Source organism: Otolemur garnettii, unplaced genomic scaffold (genome assembly GCF_000181295.1).
Source record: "Otolemur garnettii isolate 467f Iridium unplaced genomic scaffold, OtoGar3 scaffold00008, whole genome shotgun sequence".
NCBI lineage: Eukaryota > Metazoa > Chordata > Mammalia > Primates > Galagidae > Otolemur > Otolemur garnettii.
The window spans coordinates 37,548,440-37,562,690 of record NW_003852403.1 but is presented as its reverse complement, the minus strand read 5'-3'; the positions used below and the strand labels follow the sequence as shown (position 1 = coordinate 37,562,690).

The following is a 14,251-nucleotide window of genomic DNA, read 5'->3' as shown; positions in this document are numbered from 1 at the left end:
AAAAAAAAAAAAAAAAGAAAAAAAGTAGGAGCCATGAACAAGCAGAGAAAAGCAAAAGATGATGACCGATGCCTGGTCCTGTGGCTGGAATTTCGGGGAACTGGGGGTTGGAGAAAGGAGAAGAGAAAGTTGCAGCAGAGGAAAATGAAACAGGAAGATGCTCTGGGGACCTATTTTTTAATGTTATCTTCAACAGTCATGAGAAGCAGTGATGATTATCGCATATCACGATAGGAAATCTGGGTAATATTACTTATTTATATTTGTTCACATTTCAACACATCTGACATTTGTAATTTTAACCCCATCATTCACCCTCCCAACCCTGCCATGAGTAAGTAAAGCAGGGCCAGTGCCAAGCTGTCCATCTGGGCCACAGTAGTGTCACGTGAACCCCGGAACTCTAGTCTCCTTGCCTAGTGCTTTTCAGAGCTCTGTGCCATACAGGAGTGGATCTGGCCTAAAGCTTATAGAATTCTGGGGATTGTCTTTAAGAAAAATAATTCGAAAGCATCTTTTTTTTTTTTTTTTTTTTTGAGACAGAATCTCATTTTGTCACCCCTGGTAGAATGCTGTGGCATCACAGCTCATAGCAACCTCGAACTCTTGGGCTAAAGCAATTCTCTTGTCTCAGCCTTCTGAGTAGTGGGACTATAGGCATCTGCCACAACATCCAGCTATTTTTAGAGACAGGGTCTCACTGCAGCTTAGGTTGGTCTTGAGCTCATGAGCTCAAGCAATCTACTTTGGCCTCCCAGAGTGCTAGGATTATAGGTGTGAGCCACCACTCCCATCTCTCACTCAATAGTATCTTATTTTTGTAAATGTTACAAAATATATCACTATGTTAATATGGCCCTTGCCAGGACCTTAAAAGGGGCCCATGAGGGTCAGGGCCTTGGTTATGCCTCATTAGCTCCGTAATTCATGTTCCTCTTGAGCCACACCAAGTCACAGGGCCCTTCCCAGTCATATCTCCAGTCAAGGGGACTACGCTACCTCCAAACCAGCCTCTTGCATTTTGAGTCCTATGAGAAATTTTCTGATACAAATTGAAATCTGCTTCTAGAAGATTATGATAACACTTAGAAGATTGTTATTTTAAAAGAAGAAGATCAACAAAACAAAAAGTTGGTTCTCTGAAAAGATTAATAAAATTGATAAACCTTAATATGAAAGGCAGGTACATGATTCAGTGGAAAGAGAACTAATCCTGATTCTACCACCAATGTGCCATATGATTTTACACTGGATACTTCTGATCCTTTTTTTCTTCAACATAATGAAATGCACTTAAAAGCCTCTAGGCCTGTATCAGTTCTGACATTCTCGACTTTGCATACATTAGATTGAACTACATAAAATCACCAAATTTGTAGATCAAAAACAGCTGAATCTCAGTACTTTCATATGGTTCAACCTAATATGTACAGTATGGTGGTGAATAATTCACAAGCTACTTGCTCCAAATCCCAGGATGGAAACATCCACTATTCTGTTTGTCCAATTTCAATTTAAGGTACATCCAAGTGGTCCCCTGAAGGCCCTACTGAAACATACCATATACATATTTGTGTATAATAGAACTCAGAATATTTTATTGCAGTTATCTCTAATGAATAGGATTATGGGTGATTTCTCCTTTCCAATTTATAAATTTATGTAATATTTGACTCACTTGACCATGTTGCTTGTATAAAAACAGGAAAAAAGCTACTTCTGCTTTGAAACAAATAAAAATAAATCCCTATATGTTTCTTGAAAAAAAAAAAACAGAAAAGAGAGGAAGTCAACAACTTAATGGGTCATCTCAAGCAACTGGAAAGAGAAGAACAATCCAACCCTAAACACAGCAGAAGAAATAACCAAAATTAGAGCACAACTAAATGAAACTGAAAACAAAAGAATCATTCAGAAGATCAATAAAACAATAAGTTGGTTCTTTGAAAAGATTAATAAAATTGATAAACCTTTGGCTAACTTAAGAAGAAATAGAAAAGTAAAATCTCTAATAATGTCAATTAGAAATGATAGGGAGAAATAACAGATACCACAGAAATTCAAAAAAATCCCCTGAACCTCATAAATGCATCAATGTACAATGTTAGGATTTAATAAAAAATAATTTTAAAAAATTAAAACATTAAAAAAAAGAAATTCAAAAAAATCCTCAATGGTTACTACAAAAAACTCTATTCTCAGAAATAATAATAATATGGAGGAAATGGACCAATACCTAGAATCTACACACCATCTTCCTAGATTCAACTGGAAGAATGAGAAATTTTTAATAGACCTATATCAAGCACTGAAATAGAAATACAAAATCTCCCAAAAAAGAAAAGTCTGGGACCAGATGGCTTCACATCAGAATTCTACCTAACCTTCAAAGAGGAACTAGTACCTATATTACATAATCTTTTCCAAAACATAGAAAAAGAAAGAATCCTTCCCAATACATTCTTATGAAGCAAATATTACCTTAATTCCCAAACCAGGAAAGGACCCAACAAAGAAAACTATAGACTAATATCATAATGAAGGAGGAGGTTATTATTTTTTGAGACAGAGTCTCACTATGTCACCCTCAGTAGAATGCTGTAGTGTCACAGCTCACAACCTCAAACTCTTGGGCTTAAGTGATTCTCTTGCCTCAGCCTCCCAAGTAGCTTGGATGACAGGTGCCTGCCACAATATCCAGCTATTTTTTGTTGTATTTGTCGCGGTTTAGCTGTCTCTGGGTGAGTTCGAACCCGCCAGCCTTGGTGTATGTGGCTGGTGCCCTAACCACTATTTTATGGGTGCTGAGCCTATAATTCCTGAGGGAACTCAGAGTTTCTCTTTAGGTTTATATCCCCCTACCTTTTTCTCTCCAAACCTCTGACTCTCTGAGAATTCAATGCTCAGTATGATGCATAAGCATGACTTCAGAACATGTCAGAAATGCAAAGTCTCAGGCCACACCCCAGACCTACAGAATGAGAAAATGCTGGGGGGTGCTTAGGACTTTGTTTTAACACTTTAGGTGATCAGGATATCAAAAGTTTGAGATCTGCTCTAGCCATTCTTTCCTTTTTCCTTATTTCCTCTCTCTGTAAGTTTAACTCACCATAAAATAGAAACGAAATTCTGTTTTACACTCACTGTAAACAATATTTTAGGGCCAGGTGTGATGGCTTATGCCTGTAATCCTAGTACTCTGGGAGGCTGAGGCGGATGGATTGCCTGAGCTCATCATGGCTTTGAGACCAGCCTGAGCAAGAGCCAGACCGTCTCTAAAAATAGCCAGGCATCAGTGCAAGCATGCTAGAGCTACAAGGAGCCCTGGGCTGCCACCCCTTCCCTCTTTCCCACTGTCAACCATTCACAACCTTAGACCTATTCCAACAATCATTTAAAACATGGTGGATTACTATGAAGTTCTAGGTGTGCAGAGACATGCCTCAGCCGAGGATATTAAAAAGGCGTAATGAAAATTGGCACTAAAGTGGCACCCAGATAAAAACCCTGAGGAGAAAAGCTGAGAGAAAATTTAAACAAGTAGCTGAGGCATATGAGGTGCTGTTACATCCTAAAAAGTAGGACATCTATGACAAATATGGCAAGAAGGATTAAACGGTGGAGGAGGTGGAAGTCATTTTGACAATCCTTTTGAATCTGGCTTCATATTCAGTAACCCAGAGGATGTCTTCCGGGACTTTTTTGGCGGAAGGGACCAGTTTTCATTTGACTTCTTTGAAGACACATTGAAGGACTTTACTGGGAATCGGAGGGGTCTCCAAGGAAGCAGGAAACCGAGGAACGGGGTCATTTGTCTCTGCCTTCAATGCATTTCTACCTTTTGGAAGTAGATTTTCTTCTTTTAGTATAGGATTTTCTTCCTTCAAGTCGCTAGATCACCAGGGGCTTACTTCATTCTCTTCTACATCATTTGGGGGTGGTGGGATGGGCAACTTCAAGTCTATATCAACTTCTACAAAAATAGTTAATGCAGAAAGATCACTACAAAGAGAATAGTCAAGAAAGAATGGAAGTTGAGGAAAACGGCAAGCTCAAGTCCTTGACAATAAATGGTAAGGAGCAGCTGTGCTTAGATAACAAGTGACTCAATGTACAAGCACCATTTGAGGACTAACAGAAACTTTTTTTTAAGATTTCAAACAAACTTGACTTTACAACATCACTGTACGTAATCTGAGTATTTATAAACCACTCATTGGAGCCATATTTGTCATAGACTTTTGGGTTTATTGTTGGGACCACGTAATAGGAACCACTTATTTGTCTTTAAAATTTTTGTAAATTTCTGTATGCAATTTGCTTTTTTATTAAACGTACTCCAGGTGAGTCCTGAATCCTCAGTAGAGATAGAACAAGAGTGTGCACTAACAGCAGTATGGAGCTGCTTTTCCATTGTGTCTGAAATGTGAGCCAAGTAGCGTCAGCCTGCTGTGAAGTTAACATTGCAGGATGAACCTTCTACAGAAATAATTTCAGTTATTTTCAGTATTTAGTAGCGAAAGATATTAACACATTAATGGGAACACATTTTTGGTTTACTATAAATTAAGGATGTTTTCTAGCTGTGCATGAAGCTGGCATCTTAGTAAGTTTTGACAGTTGTTTAAATATATAATGTTAAGCTTAGGTTTAAAAGTAAAACTGATAATACTGGGTCTTTGTCATTTGCTTTAAAAAAATAAATGCAAATATCTTTGATACATTAAAAAATAATAATAAAAAAAATAAAAATAGTGAGGCATTGTGGCAGGCGCCTGTAGTCCCAGATATTTGAGAGGCTGAGGCAACAGAATCGCTTGAGCCCAAGAGTTTGAGGTTGCTGTGAGCTCTGACGCCAGTGCATTCTACCGAGGGTGACAAAGTGAGACTCTGTCTCAAAAAACAAAACAAAACAATATTTTAAAGTTTGATTTTAAAATTTAAGCAGTGGGTAAAATGTTTAAGACATGTTTTCCCAAAGAGAAAAAGTTAAAATTAATTTGAGGGAAACATTATATGAGTATAGGATATTCTAGCTTGTTCAAGAACCTAGGGCTTTGGAGCCAAGACTGGGTTCAAATCCCTGCTAACCTTATAGATTTAATGATAGAATCTCTTTCACAGAGTTGTTGTAAGGCAGGTGTTCTTAATCTAGGGCATATAAAAAAGGGATTGGGGTTAGTAAATTTGGATAGGAGAAAAATTTTATTTATTGTTTATTTTTCCTAAGCTCTAAATAAAATTTAGCTTTTTCTTCAATGATAAATGCAAACCATAATACTACCAGCAGTATGGCTTGGCACCTGTGGCTCAAGTGGCTAAGGCACCAGCCACATACACCTAAGGTGGTGGGTTTGAATCTAGCCTGGGCCTGCCAAAACAACAATGATGGTTGCAACCAAAAAAAAAAAAAATAGCCTGGCATTGTGGTGGGCGCCTGTGGTCCCAGCTACTTGGGAGGCTGAGGCAAGAGACTCGCTTGAGCCCAGGAGTTAGAGATTGCTGTGAGCTGCGATGCCACAGCACTCTACCCAGGGGGACAGCTTGAGGCTCTGTCTCAAAAAAAAAAAAATAGGCTCGGTGCCTGTGGCTCAACCAGCTAAGGCGCAAGTCACATACACCTAAGGTGGCGGGTTCAAATCCAACCTGGGCCTGCCAAAACAACAATGATGGCTGCAACCAAAAAATAGCCAGGCATTGTGGCGGGTGCCTGTGGTCCCAGCTACTTGGGAGGCGGAGGCAGGAGACTCACTTGAGCTCAGGAGTTGAAGGTTGCTGTGAGCTGTGATGTCACAGCACTCTACCCAGGGGGATAGCTTAAGGCTCTGTCTCAAAAAAAAAAAAAATATATCAGCAGTATAGCAATTATAAATTAGTATAAAACCCAAACATTTGGGGGTGGCACCTGTGGCTCGGTGGGTAGGGCGTTGGCCTCATATACTGAGGGTGGCGGGTTCAAACCGAGCCCTGGCCAAACTGTAACAATAACAACAAAAATAGTCAGGCGTTCTGACAGGTGCCTGTAGTCCCAGCTACTTGGGAGGCTGAGGCAAGAGAATCACTTGAGCCCAAGAGTTGGAGGTTGCTGTGAGCTGTGACACCACAGCACTCTATTGAGGGCAATAAAGTGAGACTCAGTCTCTAAAAAAGAAGCTGAAGAAAAGGACAATGAAATTGCCAGTCTGAAAAGGAGAATAAAGAACTAGCAGAAGTAGCATAACACGTACAGTATATGGCAGAGGTAATAGAGAGACTGAGTGGTGAACCTCTGAAAAACACTGGAACACTATACAGTCAGGAATTTGATTCTGAAGAGGAAACCGATGAGGATTCTAAAGTGGAAGACTCAGAAATTGGCACATGTACTGAAAGAACTGTATCTTCCTCTACTGATGCAAAACCATGTGCATGAAATTCATTAATACTTGACTTTTGAGAAATATACTGTCAAAGTTTACGTCCACTAGAGTTCTTTGTAGCAGAGTACATAATTACATAATGCATACTCTGGAATCAAACTTCCTTGTTTGAAATCCTGGGACTTTATTGTACTAAAATACAGATACTATGTATTTTTAATCTGATGTCTTATATAAATAGCATTTTCTCAGTCGTCAGACATGACTTGTGTATATGACTTAATAAATTTCAATCTTCCACTGGGGGGAAAAACATTCTGAGAAAGAACCCATAACCTTATTCAGACTGCTGACAGAGTTTTCAGCATAGAATAGGTTTTATCGGGCAGCGCCTGTGGCTTAGTGGGTAGGGCACCAGCCCCATGTACTGAGGGTGGTGGGTTCAAACCCAGCCCTGGCCAAATTGAAACAAAAAAAATGGCCAGTTGTTGTGGTGGGCACCTGTAGTCCCAGCTACTCAGGAGGCTAAGGCAAGAGAATTGCCTAAGCCCAGGAGTTGGAGGTTGCTGTGAGCTGTATGATGCAATGGCACTCTACTGAGGGCAATAAAGTGAGACTCTGTCTCTACAAAAAACAAAAACTAAAAACAGGTTTTATTTTGAGGTCTCCTATTGTAAATGATTAAACATGTGATCAAGAAATTGCTTAAGAATTGCCTGGCATATATGTACACATAACCTCTAAATTAACTAGCAATAATAACAATGGTGCCAACTTTACATCTATGTCTAAAATTTATGGATGCACTTTTCTTACCATTAGTATATAAAGCAATTCTGCTTGGCACACTGGTATTCAGTGGAAAATGTTCTAGATTTCTAGTCATCCTTCAATTTTTCTTTTTCTTTTTTTTTTTTAATTGAGACAGAGAGGCATCATAGTTCATAGCAACCTCAAATTCTTGGGCTCAAGCAATTCGATTCTCTTACTTCAGCCTCCCTAGTAGCTGGGACTACAGGTGCCCACCACAATGCCTGGCTTTTTTTTTTTTTTTAGCAGGCTTGGGCTGGGTTTGAACCCACCTGCCCTGGCACACCACTAGTTAAGATTCAAATTTTAAACCCTCTCAATTAATTTTCTCCCACTCTTCTTTCTCCTTCTAGCTTTTCTAAATACTTCTTGCTTGCTGACATATATCCTCATTATCTATTCCCATACCATCCTACTAACCAAGTTGGGACACATCAGTTTACAAAGTAAAGGGAGGACTGGGAAGTAAAGTATCATGATTGGTTTGGAGATCAAAAAACAAATCACTATTATTATATAAAGGCAAGAAAAGAGGATTATACTAGACAAATATAAAGAATATTATTTAATCCTTAGAACAAATAGTCTTACTGGTTTTAGAAATATCACTAATGTGCATGTATAATGTGCTATTCTTTACATAAGGCTGGTCATTAATTACATGTGATTTTAAAATGATAATGTTTGTTATACAGATTTAATAGTAAAATTTATAAACAGTTTAAAGAACATACAAGCCTAGGTTGCCTTAAATCTAAAATTATTCAAAATCTCCTCCTAAACCAACCTAAGTACCCACAAAATTGATTCATTATTTGATTCCGCATGTAACTACATTTAAAGAGCTTACAATCTAGCTAAGGAACAAACATATGCATACACAGATCACATAAAAACCACTACACCAAACATTGTCAATAAAAGGTGTTAGAAACCTTAAGTAAAACAGAGTAAATGTGATGAGAATAACAAACATAGGATGAAATAGCTGAGGTTTCAAGAAAAGAACTATAGATGGAGATTCAAGTTACTAGATAGAAAGAATAAAGGTATGTGTTTGCAGTAGAATGTTCATAGATGCTCAGTTCACAATTGCAAAGATGTAGAAATAACCCAACTATCAACACATGAATGGATTAATAAACTGTAGTATATATTACCATGGAATACTATTCAGCCATAAAAGGAGATGTTACATCCTTTGTAACACCCTGGATGGATTTAGAGTACATTCTCCTAAGTGTCACAAGATTGGAAAGACAAGCGTCACATGCACTCAGTACCAATTTGAAAGTAGTAAAAATTAATAATCACATACCTACAGGAGAGAAAATCTCAAATTCAAGAAGCGGGGAGGGGGTTCAGTAGCTTCCCACTCAATGGATACAATGCATGGCTATATAGCACACTCCCTGGGTGGAGGATACAGCTACAACTCTGACTTTAACCTTTCATGCATAAATGATATAACCTAATGGTTTGTATCCTCATATTAATCTGAAATTTAAAAAAAAAAAAAAGACTCAGTTGGCCCTTGCTGGCTTTGAAGATGTAAGGGGCCCACAAGCCAAAGAATGCAGACAGTTCCTAGAATATAAAAAGAGGCAATGAAAGAAATCCTCTCCTGGAGTCCCCAGAGTGAATGTAGATGTAGCCCTGCTGACCACCCCTTAATTTTAGTCCAGTGAGGCCCATTTAGGACTTCTGATCTTTAGAACTATAAGATAATAAATTTGTGTTTTAAGCCACGAAGAAAGAAAAGAGGAGAAGGGAAGAGGGAAGGGAAGAGGAGGAGGGAAAAAGGAGGGAAGAGGGAGGAGGGTGGAGGAGGGAGAAGGAGGAAGAAGAAGGATATGCGAAGAAAAACAAACAGCATAAGTAAGTTTAGAGATGGAAATGAGTACACATGTTCATGGACCAATGTGGAGTAGAAAAGGTTTTACTAAGATAAAGCTGGATATTACAAACCAGTTGGGAATGGATAAATAACAAAGACAACCTCACTTTATAGGGTTCATCTGTGACTCATTTACAGTTATCTGATTAAATAAGTTATTTTAAAGTATGTACAAAAAAGTAAGAGAGGCTTTATCAATAAAATAGTTTGTCACTGCCACATAAATTAAGCAAGATAGGAATGGTTATCGAAAAACAAAAAAAGCTGGTAGTAAAGTCTGTTTTGCAGACTCAAAGTGCACGTGTTCATTCTGGATTATTAGGAAGATCTGGAAAATCACAGGCTACCATTCTAGAAATCAGTGTGATAAAAACTGGAGTGTGGGGTGGTGCCTGTCGCTCAGTGGGCAGGGCGCTGGCTCCATGTACTGAGGGTACAAACCTGGCCTTGGCCAAACTGCAACAACAAAAAAAATAGCCGGGCGTTTTGGTGGGCTTCTGTGGTCCAGGCTACTCAGGAGGCCAGGAGGCTGAGGCAAGAGAATCGCCTATGCCCAGGAATTGGAGGTTGCTGTGAGTGGTGTGATGCCATGGCACTCCACCAAGGGTGATATAGTGAGACTGTCTCTACAAAAAAAAAAAAAAAAAAAAATTGGAGTGTGGTAGAACAGAAGAATTCTAGAATATAAGAGAGTGAGCATGGAATAAGCTTTGTATTATATATGGTGCCACAACAGTGTTATTTAAATGATTATTTTAAGAAAAAAACAAGCACCCCTTAATTCAGAACAAGCTTAGAGATCTACACTTCAGTTAATGCAAGGATGCCTTCATTAAAAAATGGAAAAAAGCTGAATATTGTTTTGCCTTGGATTAAAAGTGTCACACTCAATGCATTTGGAATAAGAAATATACCTTCAAGGAGATTAAATGTTTCTTTGTAGAATGGAAGTTTAGTATCTGGATCTGTCAAAGAGATATAACCACAATCATGATATATTACCAACGGACAAAGATGAAGAGAAATATAGCCAGCACTCCATACCTGAGGGTTCCCCATTGTTGATTCTAACAACCTTGGATCAAAAATACTCAGAAAAGGACGGTGCCTGTGGCTCAGTGAGTAGGGCACTGGCCCCATATACCAAGGGTGGTGGATTCAAACCTGGCCCTGGCCAAACTGCAACAACAACAAAAAACAGCCAGGCGTTGTGGCGGGCGCCTGTAGCCCCAGCTACTAGGCAGGCTGAGGCAAGAGAATCAACTAAGCCCAAGAGCTGGAGGTTGCTGTGAGCTGTCTCTACTGAGGGTGACAAAGTGAGATTCTGTCTTAAAAAAAAATACTCAGAAAAAATTGTACTGAACACATAATGAACTTTTTTCTGGTAATTATTTCCTAAATAATACAAAATAACTATTTACATAGTATTTACACTTTGCTAGGTATTATAAGTAATCTAGAGAATATTATACTGGGGGATGTGCTTAGGTATGTGCACTTGTATTTGAGGAAAGTCCTGGAGTCAATCTTCCACAGATACAGAGGGACAGTTGTACAAGCACAGCGAAAGCAATCATTTATTGAGTGCATAATCATGTTATGCCCTTTGTCTCTGATCTTCACAAACTTTGCAAGCACAATTATTTCCACTTAAATAAGAAACCAAAAGCTCAGAAAGGTTAAGTGATCTGTCCAAGGCCACACGGTAAGCAGGGAGGCATGGATGCAAATGAGCCCTTAATTTCAAAACCTCAGCTTTTTTCACTGCACTGTGTTGCCATACATATAGTATACTCTGAGAGAAATTTACATTTCTTGGGCGGCGCCTGTGGCTCAGTGAGTTGAGCACCGGCCCCATATGCTGAAGGTGACGGGTTCAAACTGGCCAAACTGCAACAAAAAATAGCTGGGCTACTCAGAAGGCTGAGGCAAGAGAATCGCCCAAGCCAAGAAGTTGGAGATTGCTGTGAGCTGTGTGATGCCATGCACTCTACCTAGGGAGACCCACCCCCCAAAAAAATTTACATTTCTCATTTCTTAGCAAATTATAGCCAGTACAAGAAATTATGTGTTTCATTTTTGCTATGGTACATTCAAGCAGCCATAAGGAGCTGCCTCCTAGTATCCAAATCCCATCTAGCATACTCCAATATACTATATGAATATTATCATCTATGTGAACTATGGTATGTTCACATGAATTGGTGAACATCGTATCATATGGTATGGTATCATCATTTATGTGAACTATGGTATGTTCACAGAATTAGGGGACACCAGAGATGAATTGCTATATGAGTCCGGAGAAGAGGGAAAAAATAACTAGGTCTTAAAAAACGAGGAAAACTTTGAAAGACAAGATGCGAAACAACAATGAAAAAACCCTTGTATTTGGAGGAAAGCAAGCAAAAAAATTTATGTACTTATAAAAAAAAAGTATATACTTCTTTATAAAGAGGGGAAAAAAGGGTTTAAAAAGGCCATTAGTGCCAACCATGTACTCCAGGCGTCCTCAAACTGCATCCCGCCTAGGACATTTATCTGGCCCACCAGGTGTTTTTGCCACTGCTGCCTGTTCTGCTTAGCAGCTGACTCATCCCGGGGCCTGCAGTCCAGCCCTCCAACGGTCTGAGGGACAGTGAACTGGCGCCCTGTTTAAAAAGTTTGAGGACCTCTGATGTACTCTATATCTCAAACATAATAGGGAGCACAATAAATATTTCAATAATGATGAAACAACAGAGGGTTCTGAAGGCCAGAATAAAGAATTTAAGTTTAACCTTAATAAGAAAATACAGATTTTAACCAAATGAGGCAAACAAAAAACAGTGCTTTTGCAAGATTATTCTGAGCACTTGTACCATAAATGAAAACATACTGATTCAGCAGAAGGTTTCCTTTGTACTAGGTTCTTAGGGAAAATAAGGGAATACAGGTAGTTTATTTTTTCTTTTCTTTTTTTTTGAGACAGAGTCTTACTTTGTGCTGTGGTGTCACAGCTCACAGCAACCTCAAACTCTTGGGCTCAAGCAATCCTCTTGCCTCAGTCTCTCAAGTAGCTGGGACTACAGGCACCCACCACAATGCCCAGCTACTTTTTTTTTTTTTTTGAGACAGAGTCTATGTCATCCTCTGTAGAGTGCTTTAGCATCACAGCTTACAGCAACCTCAAACTCTTGGGCTTAAGCTATTATCTTGCCTCAGTCTCCCAAGTAGCTGGGACTACAGATGTCCACCACAACGTCCAGCTATTTTTTTGTTGCAGTTGTCATTGTTGTTTTAGCTGGCCTGGGCTGGATTTGAACCCGCCAGCCTCGGAATATGTGGCCAGTGCCATAACCACTGTGCTATGGGCACCAAACCTTTTTTTTTTTTTGACAAGGCCACGTTGTTGCTCAGGATGGTCTCAAACTAAGTGAACTCAAGCAATCCGCCTGCCTCGGCCTCCCAGAGTGCTAGGATTATAGGCGTGATCCACTGTGCCCAACCAAGGTAGCTTCTATTTTCGATAAACTTCCAATTGAGTACGAGTGTGGTGATAAGGGTATGCATGTGTATAAAGCTCTGAGACATGGGATAGGTGCATTACAAAATGTACCATGCAGTGTTATTATACTATGAGAAGTTAGTAAGGGTTCTAACTTACTAACCCTGGAGCTGTGGGGGAGCTATGGAAGGCTTCAATGTGATATTTGAACTGAATTCTACAGACAGATAAAGGTTGGCCAAGTGTTTAGAAGAAACAAGGGATCTAAAGTGAAAATAAGGAGATGAAAGAGCAGGGCCAGCCACAGTGGCACAGTGGCTTACCCCTATGATTCTAACACTCTGGGAGGCCAAGATGGGAGGACGTGAGTTCAAGACCAGCTAAGGAAGAACAAGACCCACCTCTACTAAAAATATAAAAAATAGGAAGGGCATGGTGGCGTGTGACTGCAGTTCTAGCTACTCAAGACACTGAAGCAGGGAGGATCGCTGGAGCACAGGAGTGGGCAGTTGCAGTGAGCTATGATGACAGCACTGCAACACTCTAGCCATGGCAATAGAAAGATTGTCTCAAAAGCAACAAAAATCCCCCAAAGAGTAGGATATATTCAGGGAACAATAAAGTAGAATGCAGGAAAGGATGGTTAAGATAGTTTGGGGCTGAATTATAATAATAGATTAAAGCATATTAAGCTCTCGAAAGTTTAGATTTGATCCTTATAAATGATATAGAGACTAGCAGGTTTTCAAGTATGGGAATAGCATGATTGTAATTGGTCAATTTTAGTGTCACTCTGTGGGCCAAACCGGACCAGGAAAAAACTGAATCTACAATATTTGATGAACAAGTAGATTTGGAAGGGAAGAAAGCAAAAACAAGCAAACAAAAAACACTTAGGTTTTATAAAGGATGGAGAAGAAGAATGGTTAAAGACCAAATATTGAGGCTCAGGGCCTGTAGCTCAAGTGGCTAAGGAGCTAGTCACATACATCAGAGCTGGTGGGTTTGAATCCAGCCCAGGCCTGCCAAACAACAATGACAACTACAACCAAAAAATAGTTGGGCACTGTGGTAGGCGCCTGTAGTCCCATCTACTCAGGAGGCTGAGGCAAGAGAATCGCCTAAGCCCAAGAGCTGGAGGTTGCTGGGAGCTGTGATGCCACAGCACTCTACGAGGGTGACAAAGTGAGACTCTGTCTCAAAAAAGAGAAGTCAAGGGAAGTAAGAGTCAGAGAAGTAGCTGTAGTTTAATTTTAGATAGGTTGGTAATACTATATATTCATAAATGGAAATGTTCCACTAGGGAGCTAGAAACGCGTTGCTGAAGGAAATCAAGGAAATAGGTCTGGAATAAACACACAGAATCTTGGATTGCACAATAGAGGCAAAAGTGAGAAAGTAAAAAAAACACTTTTTCAGAATAATTAAGTGCTGAGAAGTGCAATATACTAATGGATTGAAAGAAGAAAAGGGCTCGAAGTCCATAGCACAGTGGTTACGGTGCCAGCCACTTATACTGGGGCTAGTGGGTTTGAACCTGGCCTGGGCCTTTTAAACACCAATGACAACTGCAACAAAAAAATAGCTGGGTGTTATGGTGGGCACCTGTAGTCCCAGCTACTTGGGAGGCTGAGGAAAGAGAATCGCTTAAGTACAAGAGTTTGAGGTTGCTGTGAGAGGGCGACATAGTGAGATTCT

At 39.6% G+C, this 14,251-nt stretch overlaps 1 protein-coding gene and 1 pseudogene across 1 annotated transcript in view; one reads left to right on the top strand and one right to left on the bottom strand.

Moving 5' to 3' along the window:
* MARCH5 (membrane associated ring-CH-type finger 5) overlaps positions 1-14,251 on the bottom strand; it is a 67,470-nt gene that overhangs the window by 46,649 nt on the left and 6,570 nt on the right. The gene's annotated exons all lie outside the window — the stretch shown is intronic.
* Positions 3,290-4,125, top strand: LOC100942351 (annotated as a pseudogene).